This window comes from Thalassophryne amazonica, chromosome 8, assembly GCF_902500255.1.
Source record: "Thalassophryne amazonica chromosome 8, fThaAma1.1, whole genome shotgun sequence".
NCBI lineage: Eukaryota > Metazoa > Chordata > Actinopteri > Batrachoidiformes > Batrachoididae > Thalassophryne > Thalassophryne amazonica.
The window spans coordinates 116,558,640-116,570,571 of NC_047110.1; the positions used below are offsets into that span (position 1 = coordinate 116,558,640).

The window sequence follows — 11,932 nt, forward strand, 5'->3', positions numbered from 1 at the left end:
TCCTCAGTCCCTCTGTGAAGAGGGTTTTCGGGGACAGATCTCAGTATGAGAACGTTTCACTGAAAAGAAACTCCAGCTAAAAACTCCACAAAGCAAATATGAAAAAGTCTAAAAATGGTAAATTGAACTGGCCAGATGTCTCCCGGAATAAAAAGGTCCCCAAATCACACCGAGGCCACCAGGGTGTGTGAGGAGAGCAATGGTGCAACTTGTCCCAGTGCTGCGGGGAAGATCTCTCCTGTGGAAGCCGTCAGCTGGATGGTCCTGGACTCCAGCAACAACAACATCATCAATGGACCAAAAGAAATCGATGAAACGACGACACTGTAAACTGGACGAGTGAGGAGAAAAAGATCTTTCACTGCTTCACTTACTCAAGTCATGAGAAGTGGAGCAGGAGGACAAAGACAGGATTTGAGGAGCGGATAAAAGAAGCAGGTTTACCAACTGAAAAGAAAGAAGCCACAACGTTCAAAACTACAATCAATTGTGTGTGTTTATATGAATGTGTGTGTGTGTGTTTGTGATTGTGTGTGTTTATGTGATTGTGTGTGTGTTTATATGAATGTGTGTGTTTGTGTTTATGTGATTGTGTGTGTGTTTATATGAATGTGTGTGTGATTGTGTGTGTTTATATCAGTGTGTATGTTTATGTGATTGTGTGTGTGTTTATATCAATGTGTGTGTTTGTGTTTATGTGATTGTGTGTGTGTTTATATCAATGTGTGTGTTTGTGTTTATGTGATTGTGCGTGTGTTTATATCAATGTGTGTGTTTGTGTTTATGTGATTGTGTGTGTGTTTATATGAATGTGTGTGTGATTGTGTGTGTTTATATCAGTGTGTATGTTTATGTGATTGTGTGTGTTTATGTGATTGTGTGTGCTTATATGAATGTGTGTGTTTATATCAGTGTGTGTGTTTTTGTGATTGTGTGTGTTTATATCAGTGTGTATGTTTATGTGATTGTGTGTGTGTTTATATGAATGTGTGTGTGTGTGTTTATGTGATTGTGTGTGTGTTTATATGAATGTGTGTGTGTGTGTTTATATCAATGTGTGTGTTTATATGAGTGTGTTTGTGATTGTGTGTGTGTTTATATGAATGTGTGTGTGTGTTTGTGATTGTGTGTGTTTATGTGATTGTGTGTGTGTTTATATCAATGTGTGTGTTTGTGTTTATGTGATTGTGTGTTTATATGAACGTGTGTGTTTGTGTTTATGTGATTGTGTGTGGGTTTATATAAATGTGTGTATTTTGTTGTGAAAGTGTAGGAACACAGACCCACAACAGGGGGCGTAAATGAACGGACAATGGATAAGCCAAACAGTAACAATTTAATGTTGTAAATTGTGCACTCCTGCATGACAGGAGAGCTTGGAACCGTGACAGAAGTCTAGGACCGCAGCCCTGGCCTCTGGTGGGACGTACAACTTGTCCTTCGGACCTGTCCCCAGGTCCGGGCTCCGTGTCAGGGCCTCCCGGATGGTCTTCTCCACGTCCCAGGTGAGGGTGGCCACGACAGTGGACTCGGGGATGATGGTTTCCGTCAGGTCTGACAGCTCGGTCTTGACCTCCTCTTCGTGCACCCGGGACAGGGCGTCAGATTGTTGGTTCTTCGTCCCGGGGCGGTAGGTGATCCGAAAGTCAAAACGCCCGAAGAACAGTGACCAGCGGGCTTGCCTGGGGTTCAGATGCCTGGCGGTCCGAATGTACTCCAGGTTCCGATGGTCCGTGAAAACCGTAAATGATACCGATGCTCCCTCCAATAGGTGTCTCCACTCCTCAAGAGCCTCCTTCACTGCAAGAAGTTCCCGATTGCCGACGTCATAGTTCCTTTCAGCCGGGGTCAACCTGCGGGAAAAGTAGGCACATGGGTGGAGAACCTTGTCGGACTCCCCGCTCTGGGATAGCACGGCTCCTATCCCTGAGTCAGAGGCATCCGCTTCAACTATAAACTGGCGATTGGGATCGGGCTGCACCAGAACTGGTGCAGTCAAGAACCGGCGTTTCAACTCCCTAAACGCGGCTTCGCACCGATCCGACCAGGTGAAGGGGACTTTTGTGGATGTCAGGGCTGTCATGGGGCTAACTACCTGACTGTAGCCCTTGATGAACCTCCGGTAGAAATTTGCAAAGCCGAGGAACTGTTGCAGTTTCCTACGGTTTGTTGGTTGGGGCCAATCTCTCACCGCCGCAACCTTGACCGGATCAGGGGCGACGGAGTTGGAGGAGATTATGAACCCCAGGAAGGACAAAGAAGTGCGGTGGAACTCGCCCTTCTCGCCCTTCACAAACAGCCGGTTCTCCAACAACCGCTGCAGGACCTGACGTACATGCTTGACATGGGTCTCAGGATCCGGAGAAAAGATGAGTATATCGTCCAGATATACGAAGACAAACCGATGCAGGAAGTCCCGCGAGACGTCATTAACCAATGCTTGGAACGTCGCGGGCACATTGGTGAGGCCGAACGGCGTGACCTAACGGGGTGTTAAATGCCGTCTTCCACTCGTCTCCCTCCCGGATCCGAACCAGGTGATAAGCATTCCTAAGATCCAATTTTGTGAAAATTTGGGCTCCATGCAAGGGCGTGAACACTGAATCCAGCAGAGGTAACGGGTATCGGTTGCGAACCGTGATCTCGTTCAGCCCTCTGTAATCAATGCATGGACGGAGTCCGCCGTCCTTCTTGCCCACAAAAAAAAAAACCCAGCACCCATCAGGGAGGTGGAGTTCCGGATCAACCCGGCAGCTAACGAGTCCCGGATGTAGGTGTCCATTGATTCACGTTCCGGACGTGAGAGGTTGTACAGCCTGCTGGACGGGTACTCAGCGCCCGGTATCAAATCAATGGCACAATCGTACGGACGGTGAGGGGGCAGCGTGAGTGCCAGATCCTTGCTGAAGACGTCAGCAAGGTCATGGTACTCGGCTGGCACCACCGCCAGATTGGGGGGGACTAAAACCTCCTCCTTAGCTGTCACACCGGGTGGAACCAAGGATCCTAAACACTCCCGATGGCAGGTTTCGCTCCACTGAACCACAACCCCAGACGGCCAATCAATCTGGGGATTGTGTTTTAACACCCATGGAAAACCCAAAATCACTCGGGAGGTAGAAGGTGTTACATAAAACACAATCTCCTCCCTGTGATTTCCAGACTCAACCAATGTCACTGGCTGTGTCTGGTGTGTGATTAGTGGAAGAAGGGTGCCATCTAGTGCCCGCACCGACAATGGTGACGGTAAGGCCACTAGAGGGAGCCCAACCTCCTTTGTCCATCTGCTGTCCAGCAGATTCCCCTCCGACCCCGTGTCCACCAGTGCTGGGGCGTGAAGGGTTAGATCCCCACTCAGGATCGTGACTGGGATGCGTGCAGATTTTCGGTGTCTCCCCGCGTGGGTATTGTGACCCACTCTTAGCCCAGTCTCTGAGGACGAGTGCTGCTGTATTGACCGTTTGGGGCATTTTTTCTGTGTGCTCGGTTGAGCTGCAGAGAAAACACTCCCCACGGATCAGCCTCCTTTGTCTCTGATCTGATCGCCTTTTGGCCCTGCTCGTTTCCATAGCAACGTCAGCAGGGGGAGCTGTCGTCACGTGGAGTACCCTGGCTGTGGAGCGTGGGGAAGTCAGCTCCCTTTCGGACCCGGGAGGAAGAGGGACGGCTTGTGCCTGACGATGCCCTTCGTCCCGCTCCCATCGGTGTTCTGTTAATCGGTTGTCTAACCATATAACCAGGTCGATAAGCCCGTCTAAATCCTGCGGCTCGTCCTTCGCCACCAGGTGCTCCTTAAGGACCAGGGACAGTCCGTTTACAAAGGCGGCGCGGAGCGCAACAGCATTCCAGCCGGCCCGCGCTGCCGCGATGCGGAAGTCGACTGCATACTTCGCTGCGCTCCGACACCTCTGTCTTATCGACAGCAGCACGCTTGAAGCGGTCTCTATGAGGGTGGTCGAACACCTGTCTGAACTCCCTCACAAACCCAGCGTATGTTGTTAGGAGCCGTGAATTCTGCTCCCAGAGCGCCGTAGCCCAGGCGCGTGCCTCTCCTCGAAGCAAATTTATAACGTAAGCCACCCGGCTAGCGTCTGACGCGTACATGACGGGACACTGTGAAAAGACGAGCGAGCACTGCATCAAGAAGTCCGCGCACGTCTCAACACAGCCTCCGTACGGCTCCGGAGGGCTTATGTATGCTTCAGGGGAAGGTGGGGGGGGTTCGTTGAACGACCAGTGGAACGTCTGTTTCTGGCATTCGGGCAGCAGGAGGAGGTGCTGCAGCAGCGCCCTGGGCATGCGTTTCCACCTGGGCGATGAGAGCCTCCATCCTTCGATTGAGAACAATGCTCTGCTCGATAACTAAGTCCAACCAAGCAATAAAAGCGGTTAAGATGTGCTGCAGCTCACCTAACACACCTCCTGCTGGCGCCTGTGCACCTCGCTCTTCCATTGGCTGTTCAAGCGATGGTTGACGCCCCTCGGGATCCATGACGCTGGCCGAGAAATCCTGTTGTGAAAGTGTAGGAACACGGACCCACAACAGGGGGCGTAAATGAACGGGCAATGGATAAGCCAAACAGTAACAATTTAATGTTATAAATTGTGCACAACGGAATACAGACAATAACAAGTTTGGAACTACAGTCAATTACACGTTGGGTGACGTGTGGGCAGGCTCGAGGATAGGAGACACCCGTCCAGAACCGAGTCGGATCCCACACGGCCCTCACCGCCAACGGATCTGAAGAACACCAGAGCCGCCAAGTCCTGAGTCCCCAGGTGGCCACCGTCTCCAGCTGTCAGACCTGGCACTGCTGGCAGAGAACAAAACAGCACAGGTGAGTGTGAGTACGCACACTCAGTAATCCCACAGTCTGTGTTCTTTTGGGAGGGAGCACCTCCACCTCCAATCACACACTCGTGCAGCTCCTGCCTAACCACTTATCTGGTTGGGGTGTGAAGCGAAGCCGTCGCTGATCACACCAAACGCCTATTCAGCAGATAAGGCACAGCACAGGAAAGCGGCTGCAAAAGAGTTCAGACTATTGTTCAGTATTAAGTCAGCAGAGAAATTACCTCCAAGGTAGCTGATTTCTCGGCGGGGAGGTGGAGTTGCAGTCCGGCCTTTATTGTGGTGGTGATGTGGATGAGTGACAGCTGGTGCTGATGACGAGTGACAGCTGTCACTCCCGGTTGCTATGACGCCCTCTCCTGCTTGAAGCCCGCACTTCAAACAGGGCGCCATCTGGTGGTGGTGGGCCAGCAGTACCTCCTCTTCAGCGGCCCACACAACATGTTTATGTGATTGTGTGTGTGTGTGTGTGTGTGTGTGTTTATGTGATTGTGTGTGTGTTTATATGAATGTTTGTTTATGTGATTGTGTGTGTTTGTGTGATTGTGTGTGTTTATACGTATGAATGTGTGTGTTTGTGTAAATGTGTGTGTGTTTATGTTTGTGATTGTGTGTGTTTATATAAATGTGTGTATGTGATTGTGTGTGTGTTTATGTGATTGTGTGTTTATATGAATGTGTGTGTGTGTGTGTTTGTGTGATTGTGTGTGTTTATACGTATGAATGTGTGTGTTTATGTGATTGTGTGTTTGTGTAAATGTGTGTGTGTGTTTATGTTTGTGATTGTGTGTGTTTATATAAATGTGTGTGTTTATGTGATTGTGTGTGTTTATATAAATGTGTGTGTATATGTGATTATGTGTATTTATACGTATGAATGTGTGTGTTTGTGTTTATGTGATTGTGTGTGTTTATATGAATGTGTGTGTTTGTGTTTGTGATTGTGTGTTTATACGTATGAATGTGTGTGTTTATATGAATGTATGTTTGTGTGATTGTGTGTGTGTTTGTGTGATTGTGTGTGTGTTTGTGTGATTGCGTGTGTGTTTGTGGGATTGTGTGTGTGTTTATATGAATGTGTGGGATTGTGTGTGTGTTTATATGAATGTGTGTGTTTGTGTGATTGTGTGTGTGTTTGTGTGATTGTTTATGTGATTGTGTGTGTGTTTGTGTGATTGTGTGTGTGTTTGTGTGATTGTTTATGTGATTGTGTGTGTGTTTGTGTGATTGTGTGTGTGTTTGTGTGATTGTTTATGTGATTGTGTGTGTGTTTGTGTGATTGCGTGTGTGTTTATAAGAATGTGTGTGTTTGTGTGATTATGTGTGTGTTTATATGAATGTGTGTTTGTGTGATTGTTTGTGTGATTGTGTGTGTGTTTGTGTGATTGCGTGTGTGTTTACATGGATGTGTGTGTTTGTGTGATTGTGTGTTTGTGAATGTGTGTGTTTATGTGATTGTGTGTGTGTGTTTATATGAATGTATGTGTGATTGTGTGTGTGTTTGTGTGATTGCGTGTGTGTTTATATGAATGTGTGTGTTTGTGTGATTGTGTGTGTGTGTTTATGTGATTGTGTTTGTGTGATTGTGTGTGTGTTTATGTAAATGTGTGTGTGATTGTGTGTGTGTTTATGTGATTGTGTGTGATTGTGTGTGTTTGTGTAAATGTGTGTGTGTTTATGTGATTGTGTGTGTTTGTGTGATTGTGTGTGTTTGTGTAAATGTGTGTGTTTATATGAATGTATTTATGTGATTGTGTGTGTTTATATGAATGTATTTATGTGATTGTGTGTGTTTATATGAATGTGTGTGTTTATGTGATTTTGTGTGTTTGTGTAAATGTGTGTGTGTTTATATGAATGTGTGTGTGTGTTTGTGGTTGTGTGTGTTTATATGAATGTGTGTGTGTTTGTGGTTGTGTGTGTTTATATGAATGTGTGTGTTTGTGATTGTGTGTGTTTATATGAATCTGTGTGTGTGTTTATATGAATGTATGTGTGTGTGTGTGTTTGTGAGCGTGTTTATATAAATGTGTGTGTTTATGTTTATGTGATTGTGTGTGTTTGTGATTGTGTGTGTTTATATAAATCAATCAATCAATCAATTTTTTTTATATAGCGCCAAATCACAACAAACAGTTGCCCCAAGGCGCTTTATATTGTAAGGCAAGGCCATACAATAATTATGTAAAACCCCAACGGTCAAAACGACCCCCTGTGAGCAAGCACTTGGCTACAGTGGGAAGGAAAAACTCCCTTTTAACAGGAAGAAACCTCCAGCAGAACCAGGCTCAGGGAGGGGCAGTCTTCTGCTGGGACTGGTTGGGGCTGAGGGAGAGAACCAGGAAAAAGACATGCTGTGGAGGGGAGCAGAGATCGATCACTAATGATTAAATGCAGAGTGGTGCATACAGAGCAAAAAGAAAAAGAAACAGTGCATCATGGGAACCCCCCAGCAGTCTACGTCTGTAGCAGCATAACTAAGGGATGGTTCAGGGTCACCTGATCCAGCCCTAACTATAAGCTTTAGCAAAAAGGAAAGTTTTAAGCCTAATCTTAAAAGTAGAGAGGGTGTCTGTCTCCCTGATCTGAATTGGGAGCTGGTTCCACAGGAGAGGAGCCTGAAAGCTGAAGGCTCTGCCTCCCATTCTACTCTTACAAACCCTAGGAACTACAAGTAAGCCTGCAGTCTGAGAGCGAAGCGCTCTATTGGGGTAATATGGTACTACGAGGTCCCTAAGATAAGATGGGACCTGATTATTCAAAACCTTATAAGTAAGAAGAAGAATTTTAAATTCTATTCTAGAATTAACAGGAAGCCAATGAAGAGAGGCCAATATGGGTGAGATATGCTCTCTCCTTCTAGTCCCCGTCAGTACTCTAGCTGCAGCATTTTGAATTAACTGAAGGCTTTTTAGGGAACTTTTAGGACAACCTGATAATAATGAATTACAATAGTCCAGCCTAGAGGAAATAAATGCATGAATTAGTTTTTCAGCATCACTCTGAGACAAGACCTTTCTGATTTTAGAGATACTGCGTAAATGCAAAAAAGCAGTCCTACATATTTGTTTAATATGCACTTTGAATGACATATCCTGATCAAAAATGACTCCAAGATTTCTCACAGTATTACTAGAGGTCAGGGTAATGCCATCCAGAGTAAGGATCTGGTTAGACACCATGTTTCTAAGATTTGTGGGGCCAAGTACAATAACTTCAGTTTTATCTGAGTTTAAAAGCAGGAAATTAGAGGTCATCCATGTCTTTATGTCTGTAAGACAATCCTGCAGTTTAGCTAATTGGTGTGTGTCCTCTGGCTTCATGGATAGATAAAGCTGGGTATCATCTGCGTAACAATGAAAATTTAAGCAATACCGTCTAATAATACTGCCTAAGGGAAGCATGTATAAAGTGAATAAAATTGGTCCTAGCACAGAACCTTGTGGAACTCCATAATTAACTTTAGTCTGTGAAGAAGATTCCCCATTTACATGAACAAATTGTAATCTATTAGACAAATATGATTCAAACCACCGCAGCGCAGTGCCTTTAATACCTATGGCATGCTCTAATCTCTGTAATAAAATTTTATGGTCAACAGTATCAAAAGCAGCACTGAGATCTAACAGAACAAGCACAGAGATGAGTCCACTGTCCGAGGCCATAAGAAGATCATTTGTAACCTTCACTAATGCTGTTTCTGTACTATGATGAATTCTAAAACCTGACTGAAACTCTTCAAATAGACCATTCCTCTGCAGATGATCAGTTAGCTGTTTTACAACTACCCTTTCAAGAATTTTTGAGAGAAAAGGAAGGTTGGAGATTGGCCTATAATTAGCTAAGATAGCTGGGTCAAGTGATGGCTTTTTAAGTAATGGTTTAATTACTGCCACCTTAAAAGCCTGTGGTACATAGCCAACTAACAAAGATAGATTGATCATATTTAAGATCGAAGCATTAAATAATGGTAGGGCTTCCTTGAGCAGCCTGGTAGGAATGGGGTCTAATAAACATGTTGATGGTTTGGATGAAGTAACTAATGAGAATAACTCAGACAGAACAATCGGAGAGAAAGAGTCTAACCAATACCGGCATCACTGAAAGCAGCCAAAGATAACGATACGTCTTTGGGATGGTTATGAGTAATTTTTTCTCTAATAGTTAAAATTTTGTTAGCAAAGAAAGTCATGAAGTCATTACTAGTTAAAGTTAATGGAATACTCAGCTCAATAGAGCTCTGACTCTTTGTCAGCCTGGCTACAGTGCTGAAAAGAAACCTGGGGTTGTTCTTATTTTCTTCAATTAGTGATGAGTAGAAAGATGTCCTAGCTTTACGAAGGGCTTTTTTATAGAGCAACAGACTCTTTTTCCAGGCTAAGTGAAGATCTTCTAAATTAGTGAGACGCCATTTCCTCTCCAACTTACGGGTTATCTGCTTTAAGCTACGAGTTTGTGAGTTATACCACGGAGTCAGACACTTCTGATTTAAAGCTCTCTTTTTCAGAGGAGCTACAGCATCCAAAGTTGTCTTCAATGAGGATGTAAAACTATTGACGAGATACTCTATCTCCCTTACAGAGTTTAGGTAGCTACTCTGCACTGTGTTGGTATATGGCATTAGAGAACATAAAGAAGGAATCATATCCTTAAACCTAGTTACAGCGCTTTCTGAAAGACTTCTAGTGTAATGAAACTTATTCCCCACTGCTGGGTAGTCCATCAGAGTAAATGTAAATGTTATTAAGAAATGATCAGACAGAAGGGAGTTATCAGGGAATACTGTTAAGTCTTCTATTTCCATACCATAAGTCAGAACAAGATCTAAGATATGATTAAAGTGGTGGGTGGACTCATTTACTTTTTGAGCAAAGCCAATAGAGTCTAATAATAGATTAAATGCAGTGTTGAGGCTGTCATTCTCAGCATCTGTGTGGATGTTAAAATCGCCCACTATAATTATCTTATCTGAGCTAAGCACTAAGTCAGACAAAAGGTCTGAAAATTCACAGAGAAACTCACAGTAACGACCAGGTGGACGATAGATAATAACAAATAAAACTGGTTTTTGGGACTTCCAATTTGGATGGACAAGACTAAGAGACAAGCTTTCAAATGAATTAAAGCTCTGTCTGGGTTTTGGATTAATTAATAAGCTGGAATGGAAGATTGCTGCTAATCCTCCACCCCGGCCCGTGCTACGAGCATTCTGACAGTTAGTGTGACTCGGGGGTGTTGACTCATTTAAACTAACATATTCATCCTGCTGTAACCAGGTTTCTGTTAGGCAGAATAAATCAATATGTTGATCAATTATTATATCATTTACCAACAGGGACTTAGAAGAGAGAGACCTAATGTTTAATAGACCACATTTAACTGTTTTAGTCTGTGGTGCAGTTGAAGGTGCTATATTATTTTTTCTTTTTGAATTTTTATGCTTAAATAGATTTTTGCTGGTTATTGGTAGTCTGGGAGCAGGCACCGTCTCTACGGGGATGGGGTAATGAGGGGATGGCAGGGGGAGAGAAGCTGCAGAGAGGTGTGTAAGACTACAACTCTGCTTCCTGGTCCCAACCCTGGATAGTCACGGTTTGGAGGATTTAAGAAAATTGGCCAGATTTCTAGAAATGAGAGCTGCTCCATCCAAAGTGGGATGGCTGCCGTCTCTCCTAACAAGACCAGGTTTTCCCCAGAAGCTTTGCCAATTATCTATGAAGCCCACCTCATTTTTTGGACACCACTCAGACAGCCAGCAATTCAAGGAGAACATGCGGCTAAACATGTCACTCCCGGTCTGATTGGGGAGGGGCCCAGAGAAAACTACAGAGTCCGACATTGTTTTTGCAAAGTTACACACCGATTCAATGTTAATTTTAGTGACCTCCGATTGGCGTAACCGGGTGTCATTACTGCCGACGTGAATTACAATCTTACCAAATTTACGCTTAGCCTTAGCCAGCAGTTTCAAATTTCCTTCAATGTCGCCTGCTCTGGCCCCCGGAAGACAATTGACTATGGTTGCTGGTGTCGCTAACTTCACATTTCTCAAAACAGAGTCGCCAATAACCAGAGTTTGATCCTCGGCGGGTGTATCGTCGAGTGGGGAAAAACGGTTAAAGATGTGAACGGGTTGGCGGTGTACACGGGGCTTCTGTTTAGGGCTACGCTTCCTCCTCACAGTCACCCAGTCGGCCTGCTTTCCCGGCTGCTCGGGATCTGCCAGGGGGGAACTAACGGCGGCTAAGCTACCTTGGTCCGCACCGACTACAGGGGCCTTGCTAGCTGTAGAATTTTCCACGGTGCGGAGCCGAGTCTCCAATTCGCCCAGCCTGGCCTCCAAAGCTACGAATAAGCTACACTTATTACAAGTACCATTACTGCTAAAGGAGGCCGAGGAATAACTAAACATTTCACACCCAGAGCAGAAAAGTGCGGGAGAGACAGGAGAAGCCGCCATGCTAAATCGGCTAAGAGCTAGTAGCTACGCTAAGCTAGCGGATTCCTAAAAACACGCAAAGCGAATAATGTGTAAATAATTTAGAGGTGATTCAGCAGAAGGAGTGCTTTAGTTAAGGCACGTAAAGATTACACTGGGAAACAAATCGTAATCTAGATAACTAGATCAATCTAACTGCGCAGATCAAACAGCTAACAGATACAGAAAAACACCGCTGTGCTCCGGAACAAGAAGTGATACAATACCGCAGTGAGAGCCGACCACCAGTAGAGTCAAGTAAAAAAGTAAAAAAAAAAAAAAAATAAATAAAAAGGTAAAAAAGTAAAAAAGTCTTGAAAAAGACTATTAGTTCAAAGTCCAAAGCAGCAGGTAGCAGTCTCTGTGTAAACAGTCCCAACAGAGAGCCAAAATTAACAGATACAGCAAAACACCGCTGTGCTCCGGAACAGGAAATGTGTGTGTTTATGTGATTGTGGTTGTGGTTGTGTGTGTGTTTATATGAATGTGTGTGTGTTTGTGGTTGTGTGTGTTTATATAAATGTGTGTGTGTTTGTGATTGTCATTGTAATATGTATGAGGTCTATTAGAAAAGTATCCAACCTTATTTTATTCAAAAA

General features: G+C 44.6%; 1 protein-coding gene across 3 annotated transcripts in view; it reads left to right on the forward strand.

The window, feature by feature from the left end:
* Positions 1 to 11,932, forward strand: part of LOC117516385 (GRAM domain-containing protein 4-like) — a 99,569-nt gene that overhangs the window by 73,191 nt on the left and 14,446 nt on the right. The window lies entirely within an intron of this gene.